This window comes from Brassica oleracea, chromosome C1 (genome assembly GCF_000695525.1).
Source record: "Brassica oleracea var. oleracea cultivar TO1000 chromosome C1, BOL, whole genome shotgun sequence".
In the NCBI taxonomy this organism is placed as follows: Eukaryota; Viridiplantae; Streptophyta; class Magnoliopsida; order Brassicales; family Brassicaceae; genus Brassica; species Brassica oleracea.
In genome coordinates, this window is record NC_027748.1 from 23,780,272 (window position 1) to 23,803,610 (window position 23,339).

General features: G+C 38.5%; 1 pseudogene; it reads left to right on the top strand.

Annotated features, from left to right (window-relative positions):
• The first annotated feature begins 9,420 nt into the window (after positions 1 to 9,420).
• Positions 9,421 to 22,575, top strand: LOC106335487 (annotated as a pseudogene).
• Positions 22,576 to 23,339: the final 764 nt, after the last annotated feature.

Below are 23,339 nucleotides of genomic sequence, written 5' to 3' on the forward strand. Positions count from 1 at the left end.
TTAAGGGCAGAAGAGTAAAAGCGTAAACCGACCATGGAGCTAGTATATAAGAAGTCCTAGGCGAGGAGCATGGCAGAGGATTTTTCAGAGCAAACTTAGCACTTAGAGCAATTTAGGCAATTTTCCGTTTTTGTTATTTCGAGCTGCGACTCAATTAGGTTTAGCCGTCTTGGGTTGCTAGAACTAGGAATCTCGCCGACAGCTCTCGAGCCCAGGCTTATACCTTGTTGTAAACGCTCATACGCAGATTCGGAATAAGATCTACTTTGCTCTCTTTTTCGATTTCTTATTCTTATCGTTGTTATTCTCGTGTTCTGATTAGCAGATATCCGGGTCCTCTAGGAAATTAGAGTTTTCCTAGTTTCCTTATTTAAATGGAAATCGACAGTGCGAATTTCGGTTCCCACACTTACCTTGTTGTAATGCTCAAACGCGGATTCGGAATAAAATCTATTTTGCTCTCTTTTCGATTTCTTATTTTTCTCATCTTTATTTCGTGTTTTGATTGCTTGGCGTGTGGTTTAGCAGATATCCGGGACCTCTGGGAAATTAGGGTTTTTCTAACTTTTCTTATTTAAACGGAAATCGACAGTGCGAATTTCGGTTCCTACAGCATCCCCTTTAGGGACAATTCTAAACTAACATGACCTTAATGTTAACACGAAAGTGCCATGGTCTAATCCATGACCAGCAGCATCCTCGGCTATACGGCTGGACACAACCTTCATGCCAAGCCAAAAAATTTGAGCAACCACCGCTCCATCAAATCACTTAACGGCTAAACGACGATCCGCGATTTGTCTTAAAATGCCAAGCGACGATTACGCGAATAATTATCGTATAACCTAGATACAGAAATCATATGATAATGACTTTAGAACAAGACTCAGTCCTGACAACCAAACGGTTGACGAAAAACTTGAACTTGTCAAAATTGATCAAGTTCCATATACTCTACGATTCACTTTAAGCCCGCAATGATTTATCCATAAAACGCGGCATGTAAGGAAAAATTCGTAATAAAGCTTCTAGAGCTATTCGAAACATCCTTAAAAATACATGAAATAAATCTCCGGGGGCCAACTCTTCACAAAGCATAGTGAAGGAAAACGCTTCTTCCTAGGGAAAAATCTACGCGACCCCTTGGTCCTAATTCCTCTATCATAAATCAATTCCTTAAAATCCAAACAGGAACACCAATTTTGGCTGCGAACATCCGTAGACAAACCAACATGTTTCTTCAAGACTAAACCCTTGCAATATCACGAAAAATCTTCAAGACGCAAACATTTTAAGCACGAAATGCGGCAGACAAAAGAAAAGCCAATCTTCAGCATCACGAGACGTCGCAGACGCCTGGAGAACCGTTTTTCGACAAATTACCTTCTTCGATAAAGACACCTTCTTGGAAGACCAAACAGTCATACGCACTAACATCTCCTCAAACACGTATTCTTCGCGAAGACTTAATATCTACCATTTTGTTTGTTGCTGATCAAAACAAACTCTTAACGTCCTAAACAGACTTAGCAATCTCATACATATAGCTCTCACACATCCGACACAAGGATAAAAGCGCTATAAAAGAAATCCTAAATTTTGGTTAGCACTTCTCAACTTAGAAATTGTCGTTGGAGAGATGCTCGATTCCTACCAGATAAGCCGAGAACCTATCCCAGACTTTAAATCAGTACGAATCAGGTTGAAATCGCATACGGGATACGTAAGCCGAAGTAGTCACCGCACACCTTAAAACCGATGGTAAACCTTGGTCTTACCCTAAACCCAGTCTCTAACATCTCAAGGCATGGTATCTAACAATATGAGATCCCAAAAGTTGTCTCTTCGTATATTCCAACGTTCACGAATCTTCACATGATTAAATTTTTCAAAAATTTTCGCCTAAAACGAACAACGAATACGACGATCTAGCAAAGAGTTAGAATATGAGATGACAACTCATAATCTTCCCTTTACATTCACACGAATACAAACATGCGCTTACAACGCGAAACTCAATTCATTAAAAAGAAGCCACAAAGCGGCAGAGATTCAAAGACACATGCATCTAATCCCGAAAACATAAATGCGGACACCCTCGGCCAAAGAAAACAGCCTGAAAGGATACTCTCGAGGCCGACAAAGGTCCAATATAAAATGTTATCGGCAGCAACATGCCCGATAATCTCTATATGACACACAACTAGACCGTAAAGATCTGACTGGAAAACAGGTCATAAGACCCTTAACTCCAAGACGAACTAAGAAATGCTTGATCCCTTTGACAAGGGTATGTAGGCAGTCTTTACAAGGCGCAGTCCCAATCTTATTGCATTCCACTTTTAGTAGAGTGACAAGACCACTTTCAACCATTAATTCCGCCTAACTTGCCTGACCTACTTAACCGCTCTCAAGAACATTATGAAAATTCTAGCGAGTTTGGGGTCTAACTGTTGGGGTTATAATTTGTCACGACGGAATCAATGCCGGAAAGTCCCCGAAAAATATTTCTAAAAGAAGAATAAAAATACAGAAAACTAAAGCTTCGTATTACACGACAAGCTCCTCAAAAGGGATAATTCAATCCCTCAGACGGACAATTTCCAAGCATCGGAACAACCAAACCAGCATCGTCCGACCCGCCATTGGGCGAGTTAGATGAGATTTGGATCGACCAATCCAACTCGCCATTGGGCGAGTTGGATGAACCACTTCCAACTCGCCCAATGGCGAATCGGACCAATGGCGAGTTGGATCAGTCATCTCCAATTCGCCATCAGGCGAGTTGAGTTGGATCAGTCCAACACCATGCATTTTCATCTCCGGAACTCCCCCTTCGGATCTCGGTCAAACAGTCTCTTGTTTCATCTCGATCAGAGTTAACATTGAAACTATACGATAAAAACGACGAAGACTTATTTTCTCGTATAAGTTTGGATTGATCATATAAAACGATAACGGTTATCTTAAGACCATGGTTATCTCGGCTATATAATTGATTCCTGCTATTCCATAAAACTGACATCGTACTAAGGGAAAATCCTCTGAAAAAACCGTAAAAACTTTTTTGTCAAAATATATCCCAAGAGATCTAAAACGCGGCAAACGCCCACTTAAGATTTTTACGAGAATCGGCCCAAATTCACTATGACGGTTTATCGAATATTCGCTAGAAAATATAAATGTGAAGTTCGAAGATAAATGTCAAGTTTGAAGGGATTATCATGAAGATCGGGAAAATTGAATATTTCTGCGAGAAGATAAATTCTACCCAAGGACATAAAAGAAAAGCCCAAACCGATTTAGGATGAGTATATAAGGGACGAGAAGGCGAGTGGCGCAAGAACGATTCTTTGGAGACTGTTAGAACTCTCTGCACTTAGAAATTTAGGCATTATTCTCGACATGTCATGTTTCTATGACTGGCACTCGATTACTAGACGAACACACACAGACAGTTCGATCTCTTGTTCAAACGCTATAATTGAACTATGTTTGGCTTGATCCTCGAAAGGGGTGTGTAGGCAGCCTTTCATAAGGTTTAGTCCGAAAATCAACAAACCTTTTTTGTATCTTTTTTTTTTTTGCTGTTATTGAGCTACGACTCAACTAGGTTTAAGGTTTTTGGTCATTAGAACCCTGAACCTAGCTCTTTTATAATCTGAAACCAAACCAACTCTGTTACTTGCTTGCTACGATTTCTCAATCCTTAAACACCATCCATTGTTTTAGCTTAATATTGAACTCATAAAGATAAAATGTAAACTGGTCCTCTGGAATTGAATCTAAAGTATGACAACAACCATTGTTAACTTGACAACAACCATTGTTTCCTCTATCAAACTCCCAACAACTATTGAACCTTCCACCTTTGCAATTTTTTTTGCTTTGCCTTTCAAAAGTTTTGTGGAACGCTCATATGGATACATCCATCCGTAATGAACATGTTCACGAAGCAATGCCTCGTGTGAGAGGTGGACAACTAGATGTTCCATGACGTCAAAAAAGGACGTAGGAAATTTTTTTTCCAAATTGCACATTAAGATCGAGATATTCTCATCAAGTTGTCTGATAACATCTTCAGTTAAGGTACATATACTAAGATCCCTGAAAAAAGTTCCAATGCATTGATATATGGTGTTTTTGACATCTTGTATATATGTTTTCTAATTGGTTATTTCATCTTCAGTTAAGGTACATATGCTAGTTGGCCAGTTGTATATATGTTTTCTAATTGGCCAGTTGAACCCTATCTCTACTTATTTTGCAATCATATCCATGTTTATTTCAGTCTCTATCTCTGTATTTTCTTGCTTAATGGCTGAGTAGTCAGCATGTTAGGTTTAGGGTGATATGGATCATGAATCAATGTGCTAGACACAAATATGATTGTTATTCTTTGATATCTCTATCTATTGCGAAACTTACTGCTTGTGTTAAACTGGCCATTTATCATCTGATTATAGGTTTAATCTAATCATCAAATGTGTTTTAGGTTGCTAGAAAAATCATAGATAGGCGATTTGTCCTTAGCCAACGAAAGCTGATGTTAAGGCAAACCGTGAACCAATTGAATCCGAACTTAATGCTTGTCATCATTCTCTAATCGAAACGGCAATTTAGGCATTATGATTTCTTGATAAATTGGTAGACACCACGACAATGGGTTTATCTAATCTTGTTGTTCAAGTTCTAGATCGAAACGTATTGCCTTCCTGAATAGTTGCGTGGCTCATGGTCCTAAGTAATCCAATGAATCATCCTGAACCTAGCTCTTTTATAATCTGAAACCAAACCAACTCTGTTACCTGCTTGTCTTGATTTCTCAATCCTTAAACACCATCCATTATTTTAGCTTAATATTGAACTCATAAAGATAACGTGTAAACTGGTCATGTGGAATTGAATCTAAAGTATTACTACAACCACTATTAACTTGACAGTACCAATGATTTATTTTTAGTGTATCATGCATACAAATATATTGAATAAGAATTAGATAAAATGTATTTCTATAGTTATAAGTTAAATGAGTCATGATAACAATTTATTTAGTTACCTACAAGTGCTTCATGAACATTTTTTGGAAGCAGCTCCACCAATGCAAATGGTAGTAGTCATTCCATAAACACATGACAATCATGACTCTTCATTTATGAAATTTTTTGCCCATGCTCAACAGATCTTGAGACATTTGAAACATACCCATCAGAAAACTTAACATCAGATGCCACCTACTTGAACAACACTCGCCTTCGCTTCTGATGAAAATTTGAAAATGGGAACCGAGATTTTCCCATTGTTTTTTATATGTAGCTCGCTCCTAGAACGTATTGCAGACAAGTCCAACCTTGAGTTTTTGTTATCTTTTGTTTTTCCTGAGACATTTAGTAATGTATTGATGATGTTGTCGAAGAAGTTCTTCTTTATATGCATCACATCAAGATTGTGTCGCAGAAGTAGGTCCTTCCAGTATGGAAGTTTCCAAAATATACTCTTTCATGTGCCAATTATGCAGTGTCCCACCCATAACCATCAGACATATTTTCAGGAATACGCCAATTGCCCCTTTTCCGGACTGTTTTTTTTCTGCATCACAATAATCAATATCCTTCTCGATTTCTTCTCTAGATAAATATGGTGGAGCTTTGTCCCGTACAAACCCTTTTGACTTGAACAATGTTTTGTTCGATGATAATTAAACCAACACATCTTCCTCCCATACTTCAGTTGAAATGCGTCTGTCCTTTCCATACAATAGGGACAAGCTAATCTCCCATGGGTTGTCCAACCTGATAGCATCTCATATGCTAGAAAGTCACTGATGGTCCACAGAAGAACTGCTCGCATTGTAAAATTTGTTCTCGAAGAACAATCATTCGTCTACACAATTCCTTCAATTCTTCTATCAAAGGTTGTAGAAAAACATCAAGTGACCTCTTTGGATGTTTAGAGCCAAGTATTAATAATTTAATATACTCATGAAAAGAAATTTCCTTTCCATACACATCTTTGGTGGAAGGTTGTATGGTGTGAGGATTACTGACCAGGGCGAGTATTATCTTACAGACATTCCAAATGAACTAAATCCATCTGTGCAACGACCAAGATAAACGTTGTATGCGTTCCGAGCAAAATCATGGTGTACCGAATTCAAGTGTTTCCACGCTTTTGCATCTGATGGATGGTTGATCTCTCCATCCTTCTGAGTATGTTCGGCATGCCATCTCATCGCTCATGCAGTCCTCTTAGATTGATATAATTTCTTTAGCCTATCGGTAATAAGTCCACATCTGTTGGTATGTTACCCTATTCTGCACACGTCTTTGCGGTTTATATTGGGGCTTCTTGCAAAATTGACACTCCAACAACTCTGCATCTTTCCTCCAGTATATCATACAGTTATCTACACACATCTATACTATAAACCAATTTCTGAATCTCATAATAAGAATCAGCAGGCAAGTAATCTTCTGGCAAATACTCTTTAAAAATTTAGCCCATGCATCCATGCAAACTTTAGGTAAATTATGATCAATTTTGATATTCATCATCCTATCAGCCAGCGACAATTTAAAAAGACCTTCCCTACAACCTTCATAGATTGGGTGATTCGTTGCGTCTAGCATTTCATAAAATCATTTTGCATCCAAGTTAGATTCTTCTACATTATCTACTTCTGTAGTAGCAACTTGTGTGGTTTCACGAAATGCATCTGAAATCCTATCACTATCTACCATCCGATACTCATGATGGTAACTAGTTTCAGTATGCAAACGACCCGGTTGTTCACTATTACCAGCATCTTCAAAGTGACTACTACTACTAGTTTTATTCCTACCATGATCACCCTCTCCATGTTGAAACCAAATGTAATAGTGTGGAATAAATTTTCTATTTACTATAGGTTTCCAAACTGTTTCACGACGAGCAAACTTGGTATTCTTGCACTTACGACAAAGACATAACATCTTACCGGTTTCCTGCGTAATTGGTGTATTTCCGGCCTTGTACATGAATATCTTCACTCCGTTCAGAAATTGATTTCTCACCAATCCATCGAAATCTTTAGATATTGCCAGATGCCATTTTTTCTTTCTAAGCGTTTTTTCCTTTTTTTTTTGCTGGTTTCAAAATGAGAATAATTGTATATTTATAGAAAGTTTTCAAGATTTATAGGTAAGTGTGTAACAACAAATTTACAACGAAAGGTGTTTTACAATGTTTTAATGGCGTGTTTACGATCAAAAGTGATTTTCTAACACACACACACAACAAGCACATTTTCACCTACTTTCTTTGATTTACTCGTAATTTCGTCGTTACATGGATGCAAAACTTTGGTTGTAATAATGTCATTATTTACGTCCACATTATGACGGAAAAATATTTTGTCATAAAAATGCTGTAAAGTCGATGTAATGTTACGATGACATATTTTGGTCATAAACCGTCTTCATTAAGCGTTTGTTTTCTTCTAGTGTAAATTATTTCTTACATATTCATCTGCAACAGAGAAAGCATTATGCATAACTTTCTACAAGAAATGTTATTTTTGGTGGTACCGCAAAATTTCAGATTTTTGTCCAAAGTTTTTCCATCGTATAGTGAGAAGTAATATATCTTTGCCATGTTCCAAAATCGCTCCCAAAAAGAAATCTATTGATTCTCTCCCAATTGGTTGGACCATAGGTGTGATGATTTACTTCACGACGAGGTCTCTAGTTAAGAGTTCATTTCCATCAAACTTAAAACGGTGAGCTGATCATTAGTTTTTGTAGATCACACGGTCTTGCAGATAGAGGTGGATTTCAAATCCAATGATCTTTCCACACTGTCATAGTTACTTTTCCCACCACCAAATCCAATGGCCTAACCAAAATGATTTTGGCATCACAAAGCTGTCAGTTTTCTTCAAATTTAGATATATAGAAAGTTTAAGAATAAACTAGATTCTGACCCGTCTTTAAAAGGGTGGGTATATTTTTTGTTTTACATTTCTTTTAGAAATTTAAATTTTATATTTGCGTTTTTAGTTATATTTTTGTTTTTCTTTGTATAACGTTTTTTAAATAACTAATAAAAGATTTTAATAATTATATTAAAATAGTTGGAACACACCTATATCAATAGGCCATGTTCTTGTTTTAATAAAATAGATATTACTGACTCGACCGTCTTGGGCCTAAGAGCATCTCCAAAAAGAAACTTTACTTTGAAGTTTCCAAAACTCTATATTTGAAGTTTAAAGGTGTTCTTCTCCATAAGCAAAACTTTAAACGCAAATTCAAAACTATTTGTATTTTATAATATGGTCCTTATATTTGTCATAACTAATTTCAATTCATATAAATTTTATAAATAACTAGCACATATAAACATATTACAACAATATTAATTAATAAAATATTATATTAAAATATAAAATTTTAAATACCTTAATTAATATTAAACTTCAAACAAAATACCATATTATTCCATAAAATGATTTTCGTAATGCATATGTGATATACTAGTCCATTTTGAAGTAAAAGTAGCTCTCTTCATTTTTACTTTGTAGGTTAAGAGTTAAAAGTTATTGAAACCAGGTGGTATTAATGCTTGTAAATACATTAGATCAGAACAAGAAAGTAAAAGAGAAACATAAAATATTGAGAAAAGACTAATTTTTATCGATGATATTAATACTCGTGAATATGTTCGATATGAACAAGAAAGAATTGTATGAAAAAGACATCAAAAACAATAACAACAGCAACCATCTTTAGTTACAAAAAAAATTGGACAATATTTGAAAATTTTGAAGGTTCCGGTTCAAACTTACCTGACTATTAGTGTTATTGTAATATTTAAATTTGTGTAATAGTTATTGCTTCATATAATTTTTAAAAGCATTTTTTGTTAAGTTTCTTTTGTATATTATTGTTGTCTAAATCTAATTTAAAATATTTTAAATCATATTTTAAAGTTTTATTTGATTTTATGTGTAAAACTTAAATTCTGTAAACAAAATTTAAAATATTTATGAGATATAATTTTTTTAAGGTTAAAACAATAAACGAGAAAATATTTATGAATCATAAATGTGATGTGTATTGTAGGGACCAAAATGCAAATGCAAATAAAATATGAAACTTCAAATTAGAAGTTTTGAGTAGTGAAATTTCAAATATAGAGTTTCTTTCCTGAAAACAAAAAAACTTCATATTTGAAGTTACAGAGTGTCTTATTGGAGATGCTCTAAGCTCATACAGTCAGTTAAACTTGTCGTTCCTTTTGATCTGAAAAGAGATCTATCTTCTTTCTCCTCCGCCGCATCGACGATCTCTGTCATACTCACTGGTAATCGACAAATATTAAGATTTAGGGTTTTGTGTGGTGATTGATTGATTTCGTTGGAGTTGCGTACATAGAGGAACAATGTACAACGGAATAGGGCTACAAACCGCGAGAGGATCGGGGACTAATGGTTACGTTCAGACGAACAAGTTCTTCGTGAGGCTTAGGATGTTAAACTATATAATCTAATCTCTCCTTAATACATTTACATAAGTTAGTTATTTATGTTATTACACAAACACTAGAAAATATCCACCGCATAGCCACTACAATACAGTGGCTATAGACCCGAAATTCGTGGCTATAAAGAAAAGAGCCACGCTTTTGGAAAGGAATAAAGACGTGGCTTATCGTGGCTATTAGCCACGCTTTTACCATGCTTCTTTTCGTGGCTTAAATAGCCACGATAATAACATCTTAAGCGTTGCTACTTTTAGTGGCTATTATAGCCACGGTTTAACCACTAATTTAAAGTGGCTTTATAGCCACGATTTTGCCACTACGTTTTCGTGGCTATATGAAGCCACAGTTTGTTTTTTATTCACGTGGTATTCTTTAGCCACGTTACAGCCATTTTTGTAAATGGTTTTCTTCTTTGTTCGGTTTCAATTTGCCAATTTGAACAATTTTTATTTCCATTCAAATATTAAAACATTGCAAATTTTATAAAAACAGAAGTTGCATATATATATATAAAAGAGTAGGTTCAACATTACGAAAACATAGATAATTATACAAGGTAGAAGAGTTTTAAAGAGTCTAAGAAGACTCTACAAAAGACATAGTTAAAGAGTCTAAGAAGACTCTACCAAAAGATCAGCTAGAGTTTGATGAACCTTGTTACAAAAGAGAAGACATGAACCTACTTAAGGCTGAGTAGTTAGGGCTTGAGGCTGAGCATAAGCCTGTTCAGTAGGTGCTTGTTGGGGACGAAGTGTTTGGAGGAGCTGATTCATCGCATCTCTTGTTGATGCAAAGTCCCGCTTCATCTCGGACACATCCTGCTTCACCTCAGCCACGTCCTGCCTCACACTTTGGAGGCTTGTCTCAAGACCTCCCACACGCATCTCCAGCTCCAGGTTGTGGGCAAGACCATTAGGGACGCATGCATGCTCCATGTATTGGGCACTGCCCAGTCCATAAACATGTCTCCTCTTACTCTTAGCATTCTGTGAGTACCACACCACTCTGTAAACTTGGTATCTTTCACTTTTTGCATTGCAGCTGGAGTAATATCAGGAACACTTAGCGTCATATATTCTTCAAACATCCTACACACATTAAAATCTTAGATAAAACAATTGAAACCTAGTGTTTCTTTTCCAGGACCGTGTCTATGTCACAATAAATAAACTATAAGCTCAAGTCTTTTTAACACGAACATAACATGGTTCTCTATTATATTGTGTGTATGAAAGATACCTTTAGATAAACTTTGTTTTACTTGAGGCGAGAAGGAGTAGATGATGCACTTGGACTCCCGGGTGATCCTTCAGTGTTAGAGAGCTGTGTGGCTTCCATCTCGGCTTGAGTAACCAGCTCTTCAGCACGATAGTCCACCAAAGTCCCATCTGGTCGGGTGTGTGTCGCCCTGACTAGATCAGTGAATGATGGCCGTTCATTAGTACCAGACGCCACCATCTGCAAAAAAGGAAAATAAGTACATGCGATTAGAAAAAAGAACAGTATTTATGAGTATAGACATGGAAAGATACCATCTTATACTCAATCCTTGCAAAAGACCTAGGTCCTGAATTATGCTTGTGGCAACCTTTACCCACAAGATCAGACTTGCGGGATTTATCAGCCTTCTTGCTCTTCTTTTTGGCTGCATCAATCGCCCAATGCTCCAACAGGAGTGTCCAGTCAGCATCATTGATATACTTTGGCTTCTTGTGTTGCCTCTTTTTCTTGCTTATCCTTTCACCAATAGTTGTCCATGTTTCTTTCTTCCAAAGACCGTAGACCAAGTCATTAAACTCAGGCTACCAATAGAAATTTTGCTACAAAAGAAAACAAAACAGTAAGCAATTTAAAAACATGTAAGCGGCATATACAATGTATACTAGTCACTTACCACAAACGTTTGCCACCATGATTCCCTCCTTTCATCAGGAACCTTACTCCAACTCTTCCAAGGCCCCATGTAGTATGCTTGGCAAGTTGCCAGAATGAAAGAGTTGACACATGGGTCAATACCAAACCTAAAATGATAACAAACATCAGTAACAGAAACAATACATTCACAAAAAATCCTAACAAATAAACAATCATAAGTAACAATCCTAAACAGAAACTATCCTAAGCAACCACAGCTATAATTCAAATAAAGGAAACTATCCTAGTCTAAGAAAGAGATGGAGAGCAAATGTAATCTTACCATAAAGCTCCATTGATTTTATCTCGATGGAGATGAGGCTGTGCTAGCCTAGCAGGTGAATTGAGCATGGCATTGAGGGTCATCTACGGGTAGCTATTGGAACGAGAAGAGGAAGCAGCATGGTTCGAAGCCGGTCCAGTAGCACCAGGAGGCATAGGAGGAGGCACAGTAGTTGTCCCAGGTACTCTTGCTGAGTTCATCTGTTCACAACCAATGAAAAAGAAACATTAAGATACAAGCAAATATAAACAGAGACAAAGCGACATAAAAGAGACAGAGAGAAGACCATGAGAAATTAAAACCCTTTTAGGTCCGAGTGAAAACAAAGAGAGAAAGACAAGAAAAAAAAGACAGAGCTAATCAGTTCACAAGAACACTAACTAGACAGAGACAAAACCCGTAATCGAAACCTACCCTAAAACATAGACACTTACAAAACAAAGAAATCGAAACCCTAGATTGGAAAGAAATCGAAACACACAAACAAGCAAAGAAATCGAAACCCTAGAACATGAATTAAACATGCCCAAAAAAAAAACCAAACCCTAGAACATCTAATCGATTCGAGAATCAAAAGGTTTCAGATTTAGCGGAGGAGAAAAATGGGTTACCTTGGGAGATGTGAGAGGGAGACGGGAGACGGTGAGGCTTGGAATCGAAGACGGCGAAACTTGAAATCAGAGAAGACGATGGCTTTCGTCGGTCGAGACTCGAGAGAGTTTTTATTTTTTTGCTAAGTGTTGAGAAAAAAGGGAAAAACGATATAAAACCCTTTCACCAGAGCCAGGAAACAAGCGTGGCTAACCGTGGCCAAATTTTACCAATAACCGCGACACGAAATATAATTGGAGCCAAAACCAATTGGTAAACCAAAATTTCAACAAAGCCACGAATCTCCCACGAAATTACAGTGGCTATGTTTTAATATAAACCGCGGAACCAAAATAATTGGAGCCAAAACCACATAGCCACTCTGTAGCCACGAAATGAGCGTGGCTATATTTAAAAACCCTAAACAACAAACATCTAACCTCTAAACTATAATCCCTAAACCCTCTTCCTTCAACCTTCTACTCATACAAAAACTTTCATACATATTCCAACACTACAACCTTTTAAAACCATATATTTTACAACCTTACCATTTATTTTACATCTTACAATATATTTTACAACACTACAATATATTTTACAACCTTAAACATATTTTACAACCTTACAACTTATTTTTAATCCTAACAATTTATTTATTTTTAATACATTCAACCTTAAAACATATTTTACTACCTTAAACACATATTTCACAATCTTGGAATATATTTTTCTATTCCGAATCATCATCTGAATCACGGTCTGCTTTTACATCACCATCTGATACATATTCATCGTTTGGAGGATTCACCGGAGCAATATCATAATCAGACACATCATCAACAACATGTGTTTCCACCCGTAACAATGAACTTTCAGCAACCTGATCACATCTATCATCTTGCCATGCCGTTAAAGCAATTTCTGACGTTTCTCGGATTCCTCGGGGAATAATTTTTGCGCATGCCCACCAGTCATCGACTGATTGTCGCCGTACCCGTGGATAAGGAATAAAACATTCTTGATCACAATTACCTGCTCGTGGTACAATAAAATCATAGTTTCAAATCATCGCTTTTCATGAATAATCAAATCCCAAACAAATAAAAATATATATTTTTCACTTACCTGGTTAAATAAAAAGGATCATATTTTGCATATTGTCTTCGTGGTGAGACATCAACAAGACCAAATGGATGTATTCTCATACCGCGATTTTCTGTGGTGTCAAACCACGAACATTTAAAAACCATGACTTTCAGGCCAACATCACCATGATACTCCACCATAGTAATCTGTCTCATTGGTTCCAGGCACACATACACCATAATGTTGAGTTCTCTTATTCTGACCGTGGTTATGAGTGTGAAAAGTGTGTGGTATATTGGCCAAGACCTATAACTACGCCTAGGACCTTGTACGAAATCCATCATCCACATAGGAAATGTGTAAAACTGAGTCGCATCATTAATCTGCAATACAATAACATTGTTATAAATTACAAATTTGATTAAATGAATTGTGGAACTTAATAATACAAAACAATAACTCACATAGTCTTTGCACCAATCAGCAAATTTGGTGTCTTTCGCTTTTTGCATTGCAGCTGGAGTAATATCAGGAATATTTAACGTCATATATTCTTCAAACATCCTGCACACATTAAAATCATAATTATGTAACTAGAAATATGTATTTATATTATATTTTTCATAATATTAAACTACCTTTCATATGGAGCAAATGTTTCACAGTTGATCATCATAAATGTCTTAAGAACAGTGTTATCTTCATCATTCAACCAACCAGTTGAGCATTGGCCACTAATTCTCCCTTCATGGTAAAACAAGGGTATGGAGGCGTATCCATCGGGAAATTTTATATCGTTTTTCAACCACAGAAGGAGTGCTCGTTTTCCCGCATTTGGCAGCCTGAATATTGGCACGGGCATCGTTCCATCCTCTTTCATCTCTAAATCCCGCCTTTTGCATAGTCCTGGAAGATCCAATCTGCTTTTGATGTTGTCTTTCGTCTTTCCAGGAGCATTTAACACCGTGTTCGTCAGGTTATCGAAGAAGTTTTTCTCAATATGCATGAAATCAAGACTATGCCGAAGAAGATGATTTTCCCAATACGGTAACTCCCAGAAGATACTCTTCTTTACCCAATTGTGAGTAACTCCATATCCAAATATTGTCTTGGATGGGTTATCATGTCCATTCCCTCCACATTCCACAGATTTTGATAAACCTTTTATATTGTTTATCCTTTCACGCAATATTTCTTCTCCGGTCAACCACGGTGGAGGAGGATCTAAAACTGTTTTCCCCATCTAAATGCTTGAGTGTTTTTCCGGTAAGGATGATCTGCATCTAAAAACCTTCTGTGGCAATCAAACCAACTATATTTCCTTCCGTTAGATAACCAGAATGCACCAGTCTCATCTTGGCAATATGGGCACGCCAACCGACCATGAGTCGTCCAACCTGAAAGCATTCCATAAGCTGGAAAATCACTTATCGTCCACATCAAAACTACTCGCATTTTGAATCTTTCTTTCATTGAAATATCATATGCCTCCACACCATCCCTCCATAACATCTGTAATTTTTCAGTCAATGGCTGAAGGTAAATATCTAAGCTTTTCCTTGGATGTTTGGGCCCAGGAATTAGCACCGAAAGGTAAAAAAATTCTCTTTTCATACACATTCCCGGAGGCAAATTGTATGGAGTTACAATAACGGGCCAAAGGGAATGTGCTTTGCCATTCATACCAATCGGATTAAACCCATCTGTTGATAAGCATAGATAAACATTCTGGCTTTCAGCAGCAAATCCAGGATATACCTCATTAAAATGTTTCCACGCTATGGCATCAGATGGGTGATGCATTTCGCCTTCCGAAGTCACATGTTCCTTATGCCACCGCATATTGGAAGCTGTCGCCTCGAGTTGGTATAGACGTTTCAGACGATCTGCAATAGGCATGTAAAACATTCTTTGCTTTAGCTTGTTTTTTCCTTTTCCATTGTTCGGATAGTAGCGATCTTCTTCACAAAACCTACAACTAACCAACTTCGCATCTTCCTTCCAAAATAGCATACAATTCTTCACGCAAACATCAATCTTCTGTACGGGCAACCCAAGCCCTCGTGTCAGTTTCTTTGTCTTGTAATATGTTGCTGGAGCATTATTCGGCTGCGGAAGCATTTTTTTAAATACTTCAGATATCTCATCTACACAAGCTTCCACCAAATTATAATCCGTCTTCACTTTCATCATCCGCGAGGCAAGAGACAAGTGAGTTATTCCGTCTGCACACCCTTGGTAGAGAGGTTGACTGGCTGCTTCAAATGCTTCAAAAACACTATCACGATATGGCTCTGCTACGTCTGTTTCTGCTATAGGTTCCGGTATGTATGGTGGCGTAATGTCCGCTGGTACTTCTGTATTACCCTGGTAGTGATCTTCATGAGCATTCCAAGTAGGATTCTCCCACATTTTCTTTTCACCCGTTGAATGATTCGCTCCAGAACTCTCAGCAACAGTGTAGAATTTCTCTCCGTGACTCGTCCAGACATAATAATTTCCCTTAAAAACGTATAAGAACAGATGTCTTGAGACAAGTTTTGCATCTCGTTGCTTCACATTTTTGCATTGAGCACACAGACACAATAACGTTTGCCGTTCCTCGTAATCTGCTTGACTACATGCAAATTGAAGAAATGCGATAATGCCTCCTAGAAACACTTCTGAAACGGAATTACTCTCATGATCAATCCTTTGATCCATCCACTCCCTTGAATCAAAGTAGAAAGACATAGTTTTGTTTAGAAAGTTTGGTTGAAGAACAAAAGTTCTTAATGTTTCACACGGGGAGAGTATATATTTTAGAATTAGCCACAGTTTAGCCACGAAATGTCCGTGGCATTTTTAAAAATATCACTGCCAAACGAATCTTTCTCTGCTGTGAAGTGCATAAAGTTAATATTGCCACGACACAGCCATGATAAAAGCGTGGCTATGCACACTATTGCACATAACAATGTCGTTTTGATGTCGACACAAAAAAAAATCTGGCCATGACTGTTTAAAGTGGCAAATTCGTGGCTATTAGACATGCCACGCAAAACTTCGTTGCTATTTCGTGGCTATAGTAGCCACAGTTGTTTTTCGTGACTAGTTCGTGGCCTAATTTTCGGTTTACCGTGGCTATGTTGTTTCGTGCCTAAAACGTGGCGGGTTCGTGGCTTTTTCTTTATAGCCACGGTTTTGTAGTGGCACTACCGTGGCTATGCGATAGATTTTTACCAGTGAAAGAGTTGTAACTCTTCATGTTAAGAGGTGTGTCTCTTAACCCAATGATTCGATCTCTATATAAAGATCAATCATAAGTTGTAAACATGAACACATAATCTCAATAATACAAAAGTATTTTCAGAAAAGTTTATACGCCTGAACGTCTATCTTATTCTTTCTCTCGAACTCGTGTGTAACACAAGCGGTTGGTAAAACATTAACATGGTATCAGAGCTGTAAGGTTAAGAGGATGAAGAAGAAAGCACTAGTAAGAGAAACACTTGGCCTGGAGAAAAGGAGGCTAGAGGATTTTGGCATACAATTTATCGGAAGCACACAAAACGATGAAGAATCAAGTAATCCCCGTATTTGATGGAGAGAAGTACGACTTCTGGAGCATTAAGATGACAACCATTCTCAAGACCTGGAAGTTATGGTCTGTGGTTGAAGAAGGCGTAGCAGCCCCACCAGCACAAGTGGATGAGACCCCTGAAACAGCAAGGGCAATATCGCTTAGAGAAGAAGCGATGATGAACGATACATTGGCTTTGCAAATTTTGCAAAAAGCCGTATCGGATCACATCTTCTCACGGATTGCAGAAGCATCAACATCCAAAGAGGTGTGGGATGCAATGAAGTCAGAGTATGAAGGCTCTCCTTAAGTTCGTTTGATTCGACTTCAAACGTTGCGAAGGGAATAGAAGAATCTGAAGATGTATGAGAATGAAGATATTAAGAGCTTCACGGATAAGATAGTTGAATTGGTAAATCAATTAACTTATCATGGTGAACAGAAGACATATGTTCAACTCATACAGAAGATACTCATCTCTCTCCCAGCCAAGTTCGATAGCATAGTCAGTGTGTTGGAGCAAACAAGCGATTTGACTTCAACAAAGATGGCAGAGTTGATCGGGATTTTGAAGGCTCATGAAGCAAGGCTGGCTGCAAGAGAAGAAAGCACAAGTGAAGGAGCATTTGATGCTCGTGTTAAACACAGAAATTCTGGTGTTACACAAGACAACTCAAAGCGCTGTGGAGGCAAGAAGTGGTGCGGTTTCTGCAAGAAGAACAACCACAATGAGAGCGAGTGTATGAGGAAACAGAAAAAGGATGATCCAAAGAAGGATCACAGAAGTAACAAGGAGTGTTACAATTGTGGCAAGCTGGACCACTTTGCAAATCAGTTCTACTCAAAGAAGAAAGAGAAGGCACATGTAAGTCTCGAAGAAGACTTGAATGAAGATCACATGTTGTTCAGTGCGAGCGAAGTAGCAAAAACAGTGATGGAAGATGTCTGGTTAGTAGACAGTGGAGCAACTAATCATATGACAAAGGAGGAGAATTACTTCTCAAGGCTTGATAGGAGTATCAAGGTTCCAATAAAGATTGGAAATGGAAGCACAGTCATGACAGCCGGTAAAGGAGATATTACCATCATGACTAATGGTGGCAAGAGGACCATCAGAAATGTTTTCTTGGTTCCGGGTTTGGCAAAAACTTTGTTGAGTGTTCCAAAAATTGTTTCAAGCGGATACCGGGTGAGTTTCCAAGAGAAGAGATGCATCACAGAGGATGCAAAAGGAAGGAGGATAATGGATATCCCAATGACTCACAAAAGCTATCGAATCAGGATGAGTTCGGCTCAGGTAGAAGAAGCCATGAGCGCTAGTGAGCAAGGAAAGATGGAGACATGGCACAAGAGACTTGGTCATGTAGGCGACAAAAGGTTGCAACAAATGCAAGACAAAGACTTGGTAAAGGGATTACCAAAGTTTAAAGTCAAGAAGGAAGCGTGTAAGGCGTGTAGACTTGGAAAGCAATCACGCAAAAGCTTCCCAAAGGAATCTCAAAGTAAGACAAGAGAAAAGCTTGAGATTGTACATACGGATGTATGTGGGCCGATGCAGCACCAGTCTGTTGATGGAAGCCGATACTTTTTTGCTATTCTTGAATGATCATACTCACATGTGTTGGTTATACTTCATGAAGCAAAAGTCGGAGACATTCTCACTATTCAAGAAGTTCAAAGCAATGGTGGAGAAGCAATCAGATTGTACCATCAAGACGCTGAGCTCAGATGGAGGTGGTGAGTTCACTTCACGAGAATTCAACCGGTTCTGTGAAGAAGAAGGAATCAATAAGCAAGTCACCTTGCCTTATTCAGCACAACAAAATGGTGCGGCGGAGCGCATGAATAGGACTTTGGTGGAGATGGCTAGATCGATGTTGGCAGAGCAAGACTTACCGCTCAAGTTATGGGCAGAAGTGGTATACACTGCCTCATATCTTCAAAACCGTGTGCCATCAAAGGCAATAGAAGAAGATGTCACTCCTATAAAGAAGTGGTGTGGACACAAACCAGATGTGTCACACATGAGAATGTTTGGTAGTATATGCTACATACATGTCCCGGATCAAAAGAGGAGGAAGCTAGACGTCAAGGCAAAGCGTGGAGTCTTTGTTGGATATAGCAACCAATCCAAAGGCTATAGAGTTTTCATCTTGGAGAATGAGAAGATTGAAGTATCAAGAGATGTCGAGTTTGAAGAAAGCAAGAAGTGGGATTGGAAAAGGCAACAAGAGGTGAGGAAGACATTGGAGTTGTCTATGGAAGACTCTCACTCGCCTGAGGAACAAACCGAAGGTACATCCAGTCCTGAGGAACAAACCGAAGGTACATCGAGTCCTCAGGAAAAATCCGGAGGTACTTTCAGTCCTTTTCTCATTCAAAATGATGATCGTGATACTAGTAGTGGAGATGAAGAAGCTTCTGAGGCACCAAGGAAGTTCAGGTCCATGGTTGATATCATGGAAAGGGCACCGAGAGTAGAACTTGATGAAGCGGCTCAAGATATAGAAGCTTGTCTTCATGCACATGAAGAACCATACACTTATGATGAAGCGTGTGGTACAAGTAATGGAGAGAAACGATGAATGAGGAAATAGCCATGATTAAGAAGAACAAGACGTGGGAACTAGTGGACAAGCCAAAGAAGAAGAATGTGATAAGTTTAAAGTGGATCTACAAGATCAAGACCGATGCAAACGACAATCACATCAAGCACAAGGTGCGGCTAGTTGCAAGAGGGTTCTCTCACGAGTATGGTGTCGACTACCTTGAGACGTTTGCCCCTGTCTCAAGACATGATACAATACGAGCCATACTTGCCTCTGCGGCTCAAATGAAGTGGTGATTGTATCAGATGGATGTGAAGTCAGCCTTTCTCAATGGCGACCTCAAGGAAGAAGTGCATGTCACACAACCGGCTGGGTATGTGACACACGGGAAGGAACACAAAGTGTTAAGGCTACACAAGGCTTTATATGGTTTAAAGCAAGCCCCAAGGGCGTGGTATGGAAGGATAGATTCATATTTTCTTCAAAACGGTTTTGAGAGAAGTATGAACGAAGCGGCCTTATACATCATGAAGCAAGGATGAGATGTGTTGATCGTGAGTCTATATGTGGATGATATAATCATCACATGAAGCAACATTCAGAGCATCAACACATTATGAAGAAAGAATTCGAGATGGTGGATCATGGATTGTTGAACTACTTTCTTGGAATGGAAGTAATTCAAGACGATGGAGGCATATTTCTTTCACAAGAAAAGTATGCAAACAAACTTGTAGACAAGTTTGGGATGCGAGACAGCAAGAGTGTAAGCAATCCACTTACACTACAAGGAAAAGGAGTTGAGGATGACAAGGAGTATGGATATCCGACTTAGTATAGAAGCATTGTTGGAGGGCTTTTGTACTTGTGTGCATCAAAACCTGATGTAATGTATGCAAGCGCCTATCTTTCAAGATACATGTCATCACCTCGCATGAAGCACTACCAAGAAGTCAAAAGGGTGTTAAGATATGTCAAAGGAACATCAAGCTTTGGAGTGTATTTCACAAGCGTGAAAGAACCAAGACTTGTAAGCTACTCGGACAGCGATTGGGGTGGTTCTAAGGAAGACAAGAAAAGCACTTTGGGTTATGTGTTTACTCTTGGATCAGCCATGTTTTGTTGGCAATCAAGCAAGCAACAAACAGTGGCGCAATCAACGGCTGAGGCGGAGTACATAGCCGTGTGTGCAGCAGCAAATCAAGCTGTGTGGTTACAAAGACTATTTGAAGATTTTGGTCAGAGGTTTGAAGGAGGCATTCCGATCTTATGTGACAACAAATCAGCAATAGCAATTGCGAAGAATCCGGTGCAGCACAGAAGGACGAAGCACATAGAGATCAAGTACCATTTCGTGAGGGAAGCTGAGCAAAAAGGAATCATTGAACTGGAGTATTGCAAAGGGGATGATCAACTCGCAGACATTCTCACAAAGGCATTGGGTGGTTCAAGGTTTGAAGATGTAAGGAAGCAGCTTGGAGTCAAGTCGAGATATGATTAAGGAGGAGTGTTAAACTATATAATCTAATATCTCCTTAATACATTTACATAAGTTAGTTATTTATGTTATTACACAAAGAGTTGTAACTCTTCATGTTGTGTCTTTTAGTATAAAGAGTTCTATATAAAGATCAATCATAAGTTGTAAACATAAAAATAAAATTTCAATAATATAAAAGTATTTTCAGAAAAGTTTATAAGGCTGAAACGTCTATCTTAGTCTTTCTCTTGAACTCGTGTGTAACACACTGTCATCATTGTGTAACACAAGCGGTTGGTAAAAGATTAATATAGGAATGGGAATGGTGGCAAAGGTTTTGCGGATGATCAGGGTACCGCTGGTTTATCGAAGAAACCTAACAAAGACATAGTTGAGCATGACCGTAAGCGTCAGATTCATCTTAAGCTTGCTGTGCTTGAAGACGAGCTTTCTGATTCTGAGATTGCTCACAAGATTGAGGAAGAAAGGTTGAATTTTGAAGCCACTGCTGCTGTTTGTGATGCGAAGATCTCTGATACGCAAACGCACAAGGTTGCTGCGAGGAAAGAGAAGCAGATGGAAGCGTTTCGTGCTGCGCTGGGAACATTCTTTTTTTGGACAGAGGTAGTGTGAGGAAGAGAGATGTGAAAGATGGTAAGTGTGAGGAAAGCAAGAAGCAGCGGGGTGATGATGGTGTGAAGCGTCACAATAAGACAAGACATGATGATATGAAAATGGCCGTGACCGCAGAAGGCGCTCTAACAACAAGTTTAAGGCGCGTAAACAAGAGAGTGACAGTGATAGTGACTCCAGCATCTCGAGTTCTGACTCTGACAGTGACAGTGGAGACAAGAGGAGAAGGAAGGCAACAAAGAAACGCTGTAGAAGTGTCTCTTCTGAATCTGAAGTTGAGAGTGACGACAGCATGAAACTTATGAAGTCACACAAAAAAAGTCGACCCTCCAACAGATAGGTAAGGGGCAAAAATGATGAAGAACGAAGAAGTGGGCGGAAGAGGTATGATTCTGAGGATGAGACTGAGGATGAGACACAACAACTGCGCAAAAAAGAAGAATCTAACCGTGGAGGACCAAAGCAGAAAAGAGAGGAGCCCAATCATCTGAAGGACAAGTAAGGTGCTTCTAGTGGCAAGAAAGCTGCAAGAGACTATTCTGGATATAGTGAGACCGATTATGTGGACAAGAAACAACTCCGCAGTAAAGTAGAAGCTTACAGTGGAGGAATGACCCAGCAGAGAGAGGTTAAGAAGTGACTGTGTCCAAACATGACAAGGACATATATATAAGTGATTCTCGTAGCAAGAAAATTGCAAGAGACTCTGATGACAGTGAGCCTGAAGGATGAAAGTTACCAAAGAAGAAGGAAGCATGTAAGAGAGGACGAGGACTACAATCACCATGGGAGGGACATGGATGATGCTGGTCAGAGACGTGGAACAGTCAAGGATGACGAAGATGAGGATGGCTATAATCAGCGTAAGATGGATAGGTACAGAGGTCGAGCCAGTGATGAAGAAGATAATGACAGGGATAGAAACAGACAGAGACGTGAGAGGGTTAAGTAGGATGATGAAGAGTACAAGCATGGCAGGGACAGGTGCATAGGATAAGGAGGACAGGTTTAGAGGTGATGTTGCTGCTGGAAAAAGACATGCTATGGATAAGGAACGAAAATGATGAAAGAGTTAGCAGGGAGCGTGAGTACTCATACAAGGGTCGAAGTGGCCGATCAAGTGGGAAGAGATCTTCCTATGGTGATAGAGATCACTGATTTTGTTTCATATGTATGTCTTAAGTTTCTCAAACGTTTCTTTTTTTTGGGTTTGTCACAACGTAATCCCTGTTTTGCTTGCAAACTATCTTTGAGACGTTTTGCTTCATATTTGCATTATATAATTAAGGCTACATGTTGGCTCAAAGGTGGTAACATGTCAGTTGTATTTGCATTATATAATTAAGGTTACATGTTGGCTCAAAGGTTGTAACAGGTGAGTTGTATTTGCATTATTCTATAACATGTAGCAGCTTGTTTATCTAAAGCCTTTTTGTTTGTCAACATCTTGAGCTGCGTTTATCCAAAGTAAATGTGATTATTTGCATTAGACTGATTAATCTTTATCCACTATTTTTTTTATCCTCGTTAGGTTTGTGAGGAAGCCTTGAGTTGAAGCTTGATGCAGAAGCTCAGTTACTCTGAAGGAGATGATTTTTCGGCCTAGTGCGCAGAAAGGAGGCTCCAAAGTCAATCTTAGAGGCATCTAACTCGAGCTTTGAGGTGGACCCTCGTACTTCCAAGCGTTCTCAGAGACTCGGAGAATTAACAATGTGA